Below are 5,786 nucleotides of genomic sequence, written 5' to 3'. Positions count from 1 at the left end.
AGAGAAGGCCTGGTTCTATGCATGAATTCACAAACCAGCCTAGGGTGGCTGCTATTGTGATGTCAGCGGCCGCATCCCAGCGTTGTCAAGGCAAAGTTGCTGTGCCGAGGCCCGGAAGGGCTCAGTGCGCAGAGCAGCTCTGTGGCACGCTCGCTGCAGGCAGAACCTGCTGATCGCCGAGGTCTCTGCCAGCAGGACTCTTGAGTATTTTTGTTTCTTCCCCACAGGCGTTGTCTGGTGCAGACTTGAGCAGCACTGCTCGAGCCATGGAGAGGGTGTGTGCTGCAGTTTGCACGGCTTTCTCCTTGGCTTATTCGGGGTACTTTTTCACCCACCTGGCACGTAAGTGGACTGTTTTGTTCAGTGCGGCATATGGAAACCAAAATGCCACCAAGAGGCCTTTAGTTGGGTAAAGCTGCTGTCAACAGCTGCAGCTAAGCAGGGGGTGTCTCTAGCCAGTGGGGCGTGGGGCAGCATTTGTAATGTAGCCTGCAGGGGTTCCGCTCCTCCCGTGGCATAGCCTGTGGCAATGGAGTCTGGAATCTCCCCAGTTTGCTGGCTCAAGCAAGACAACTTCCAAGATAGGAAGACTGGGAGAGCTTGACAGGAGTCCTTGTGAAAGCTGTGCGCTGCTCTCCAGGACTGAGGGAAAGTCCCTCAGTTCAAGTCTTCTTGTCTGCATTCCCTCATCCCAGGACGTGCCTGTGGAACTTGACACTTCCTGCGTGCTAGAAGAGCCATTTGTTCTGTGATGAAACCACAGACTCAGCTTGGAAAAGGCCTCTGAGATAGACATTTCAGAGGAGTTCTTGTGTGCTGCTGAACCCAGGAGCTGTTCCTGTGCTGTGTCACCACAGAACTGCCACCATGGCTAAGGGGGACTTGGGCGAAGCTATTTTGGGGAAAGGCTTTCAGTAAGCCCATGGCAATTGCTGCATGCAATCTCTTCAGAAAACTGAAGTACAGGAAAGAGAGGAGCTGTAGCTCCTGCTGGATGGGGTGGGGCAGAAGCTGTAATGCCTAGTACAGAACCACTCGGACTTTCTCAGTCTCAAGTTTCTATGGGTTGAGTGGCCAAAGAGGACAGAAGGTAGACACGAGGCAGTGGTTTGTGCTGTTGTCTTGCTTGCTGTGTGACACAAGGCTTGCTGCTGGAGTGATGTAGTGAAAACAGAATGATCTGTCTTTGGGTTGGTGACTTTCTGGTGGGCTTGCCCAGCACAGGCAGTTTTCTTACAGCATCTTTTTCTTTTTCCCTTGTGTGTTGCAGGTCACGTCACCCGTGCCTGGAGAGAATCCGGTCCTTGGGTGAGTGGGAAAGGAGCCTTTGGCGTTGGTAGCATTTGACAATTGTGGAGCAAGCTGTGAGCTGGGCCTGTTGCAGTCCAGCGCCAGCCTGCTTGGATGAATGGAAGTACAGTGCAGGCTCTTCGCAGAAGCAGCAGCAGCAGCAGCAGGAGGAGCTGCAGGAGGAGTTGGATCCCGGGCTGTTTCCTTCAGTTCCTTTTCAGAGCTTTTAAGCAGCTGAAAGTGGGGTTGCTTGGTGCTTTAAGCCATGATGGAATTTCTCCTGTAGAAGAGAGTGCAGTCCCATCGAATTGGCCCATTCTACTTGAGTTTGAACAACTTAGAATGCCATTTCTGTGCAGATGATTTCTCCTTAGTGCATCTGGCTCTAGAGCTGAATATAAAGAAGGTTACCAGTCCCTCACACTGCTGTCTGTCTGCAGAGCCCAAAACCAACCTCTGAGCCTCCTCTGGCTGCACGTCTTCCTGAAGAAGAGGCCGAAGGGGAGGAAGATTCCCACCAAAGTGCACCTGCTGCCACTGCAGGGCCTGAGCATCCAGCATCAGTAAGTGGCACCTCTGGGTAGTCCTGTGGCTGGAACAAAGCATAGCTGCAAGTTTCTGGTCAGACAGCACCTCCCGTGCCTGGCTGAAGATGCTGAGGGCTGGAATCCTTCCAGCTCTTCCAGAGCACTTCCCCAAGCCTGTGAGGCCTGGAAAAGGGGTGTGGAACTTGGACGCTTAGGCATCGCTTTCCTACTGTTCTGACAGGGGCTGTGAATTTGTCTTAGCCAGAGACAAGAGGTAGCATTAGGATGTCTTGGGATGCTCCTGGGGTACAAGTGAAGCCCTTTGTGCCCAGTGGCTGTGCAGGCTCCTTGTCCCCAGTGAAGAGAGCAGTGCAAAGATGCAGTTCACAGCCTTGCAGGATATGAGGAGACACTGTCCCCAGGAGGGACCAGGCCCTCCCCACAAAACAGCTAAAGTCAGTCAGTAGCTAAAGGAACAGCTGAGTTGCAGCGGGGCCTGTAGCTGAATATACCGAAGGTTCTGAATGACAGGTTCTTTCCTGACCCTCATGCTGCTGTCTGCCCACAGAGCACAGGGGCAGCGTCAGCACCTGCTCTGGCTGCCTCTGCACCCGAGGAAGAGGCTGAAGAGGAGGAATCCGCTGCCAATGAACCTGCCCCTGCTGTCAGCCTGCGGCCTGAGCAGCCCACGTCAGTAAGTGCCTGTTTTGGCTAGCAGTGTCTTTGGTGTCATTTTGTCCGTCATGTAAAAGCAGCCTTTGGATTTTGTGCCTTGAGCTGGAGAAGTGGGCTGCGAAAGCTGAGAGGTGAAGAGCCCTGGGTGTGGCCAGCAGCGTCTTCCTAGGAGCTTGCATTTGAAATGGGATCGGAGGGGCACCTCCGACGTGCAGGCATGTTTGTGACCCAAATGAATTTCTTGTCCCAGAGCTCCACCTCCTGTGTCCTGGTACCTGCACGAGCTGCAGCTGAAGGCCCTGAAGAAGCCTCCAGTCCCCAAGCTGGAAACTCAAGCCTGAGCAGCTCGTGCACCTGGAGCACGACTAGTTCCTCTGGCAGCAGCTGGAGCACGACTGGTTCCTCTGGCAGCAGAGAGCAGCTGGGAGAGAGGACAGAGGACAAGTGCCTGGCCATGCTGAGTATGTGCTTTGTGATCCTTGTCCGCCGGAGCAGTGCCTTGTGTGTGCGCGTGTCAGCAAGAGCTGTCCCACCTCCTGTTCCTCCTCAGCTGAGTGCCAGGTCCTGTGGCCTCCACACAGGACCTGCTGTTGTGCTTTGAGGTGGTGAGGGGTCCCTGGGGTGTTGCTCCTGCCTCTGAGGGCAGCTGGGCCTGGTTTGGCTTTGCCTGAGCTTCCCTCTATGCCAAAAAGAAAACAGAGGTTGTTTCTGGCTGAGCAGGAGGCTGTGACCTAGCGAATGAGTAGGCCTCAAGGAGCTCCTGTGGGGCCCAGCTCCTGTGGGGCACAGCCAAGGTCATCTTCAGAACTTAGCCTGGCCTAAAGGCTGAGGGACCTCATTCCTGAGGCCCATCACAGTAGGGTATAACATAAGCTGCTGCTCTTGAAAGGCAGAGGGGCATTGTTTAGGCAAAGTCCTGCTTAAAGCTGGAGATCTCGGCTCTGCTGGAAGCACTTTGCAATATTCTTCCTGTTCTGGAAAGGGCAGCTGTTGATAAGAATTGATTCCAGAACCCAAGATGCCTTGGATGTTTGCAAGGATGAAAGCTTTTGTTGAATGTCACAGAGTGTTCATGGCCAAGAACAGAAAGGTTTTGTTTTTCCTGCTGCCCTTAATGTTTGTAGACAACAATCACTTCTCCGGGTTGCAGTTTTCTGATCCCTGTCTCCTCTGACTGTTTCTCGATGTGCTTAGATTTTAGTGTAGACTTCTAGTTTTGGGCAGGCCATCTGTGCTGCAGGGCTGCTTGTCTTGCTGCTGTTGTTTTTGAGGTGGTGGTGGTGGTGGTGGTGGTGGTGGTGGTGGTTTTGGTTGTGGTGGTGGTGGTGTTTCCAGGCTGACTGAGTTGAAAGGGCAGAGTGTCCCAGACAGTGGGGCTGCCTTTCTGATCTGCTGCAGGGTGGGACCTCTTCTGAAGTGAACATCTTTCCTTGGGATTTTTACAGAGATGCTGGTGAGCGAGGGAGATCCTGAGGCTAAGTACACAGAACTGGAAACGATTGGCAAAGGGTGAGTGCAGCCACAGCTCCTTCTTCACAGCGGGGGGCGGTGCATTTTGCTGGTGTCACACCTCCCCAGAGTGACAGCAGGCAAGCTCCAAAGCTGTTCAGACACTGCGTTAAGATGATGCCTGATGATCTCTAAATACTGGTCAGCATTTATAGCTGAAGTGGCCAGAAAAGTAGAGCCCTTCCTGTGTCTGGTGCACCAAAGAGAAGCAGCTGCCAATGGCTCTGGACCCAGAACACAGCCGTCTAAGGATCCTCTATTTTGAGTACTTCTCCATTTGTGTGCGCAACAGTGGAAGCCTTTGCCTGCTCCAGCTGTGGCTGCAGGCTGTGGCTGGACACTATTTTCCTTGGAAGCTGGAGAAAGGATCTGTGTCTGGAGGCTTTCCTCCAATGGCTCTTACATGGCTTCAGACTTCTCAGAAGGCCTCAGTGGTGGTGCTTGAATTTGGCAGATAGACTCCAAGGAGAGGTGTGAGAAGGCCGAATCGGCATGTGCCTGGAAAAATCCCACACATGCACAGATACAGAAAGAGAAAAGGGAGAAAAGACCCAGACGAGAATCTGTCGTGTTCCATTTACTGTTTGCCCCGGGACTTTTTTTCCGCGGTTGGACCGCGGTGTCCTGCACTTGCAGGGACTAAAGGACTTCTTCTTTCTCTGCTGCTCTTTTGTTTCTAGGGGTTTTGGCACAGTGTGCATGGCAGTGGAGACTGCCACAGGAGAAGAGGTAAGCGTCAAGCAGCGCCACAGCTTCTGCAGTGCTGTTTTAGGACGGCATTTTATCTGTCATGTCTGCATGTCATGTCTTGCTTTGTTCTTGTGCAATGGAGAATGCCAGTGGTTGCTGGAGTAATGATCAAGCCCCCTAGAAGTGCCAAAGGTTTCCCAGCAGTTTTGCTCCATTCTTACCGGCACAAAATGGCTTCCTGCTTGCAAGGGGTGTGTGAATGAAAATGGGGATGATAAAGTAAGGCCCTGGGGGAAGACTGTGGGCACAGCCTGTGTTGTTAGAGCTTTGCGGTGGAGAGCTTAGACCATGTTTCTCCCAGGTTTACAAGGCAAAGGGTATCTGGCTCTTTGTCCTGGGAGGTGCCCAAGCAAGCGGTCTGATGTCCAGCCACAAGGCGGTTTGGCCCAGCCCAGCTCCATCATCCCATAATCACTGTCTCCGTCTTCCCCTTGTGGTCCTGCGCCACAGACTTTGGTTCACGGTTTTCCATGTCGTTGTAGGTGGCCATAAAGAAAATTAGTCTCCTGGAAGAGAGCAGCAGTGAACTGTGCCTGAATGAAATCCAGGTCATGCGTGGCAATAAGAACGCCAATCTTGTGACCTTTCTAGACAGGTGAGTGGTTCTGCTGTTCTGCCATGAAAGGTCATCCACATCCTGCAAGGCAGCAGTTCAACCGCTGGCAGAGGATGGAGCTGACAGAGGATGGAGCTGTTAATTCCTGTTTCTGGACTGATCGACAGTGTCTTGGGAGGAGATTGCATTGGGGCTGCATTAATCTTTGCTGGCATACTGTCCTGGTTTAGGACAAATTAGGGGAAAATCTCCAAAGGAGCCCCTTAAAGGAAACAAACCTCCACAACTCCTCCCCCCTCCCCACTACCGGGTTCGGGAGGAATTTCCTCGGAGGATAAGTGGAAAAAACTTGTTTATTAAGCAAGAACAAAAAAAACACTCCCCAACACAAGAAAAAACAGCCCGAGATGACAACAAACGTTTTCACCAGTCCGAGAGAGACCGAACGGCTTAGGCAGTCTGCTGAGGAGGGTGCTGAG

General features: G+C 52.7%; 1 long non-coding RNA gene across 1 annotated transcript; it reads left to right on the top strand.

Moving 5' to 3' along the window:
• Window positions 1-474: 474 nt before the first annotated feature.
• On the top strand, window positions 475-2,870 carry LOC137466150 (uncharacterized). Its single transcript, XR_010995027.1, has 3 exons — window positions 475-1,308; window positions 1,731-1,853; window positions 2,386-2,870. It is a non-coding gene; the product is annotated as an uncharacterized lncRNA (long non-coding RNA).
• Window positions 2,871-5,786: the final 2,916 nt, after the last annotated feature.

This window comes from Anomalospiza imberbis, unplaced genomic scaffold (genome assembly GCF_031753505.1).
Source record: "Anomalospiza imberbis isolate Cuckoo-Finch-1a 21T00152 unplaced genomic scaffold, ASM3175350v1 scaffold_143, whole genome shotgun sequence".
NCBI lineage: Eukaryota > Metazoa > Chordata > Aves > Passeriformes > Viduidae > Anomalospiza > Anomalospiza imberbis.
The sequence above is the reverse complement of the archived record's forward strand: the minus strand, read 5'-3'. Positions and strand labels throughout refer to the sequence as shown.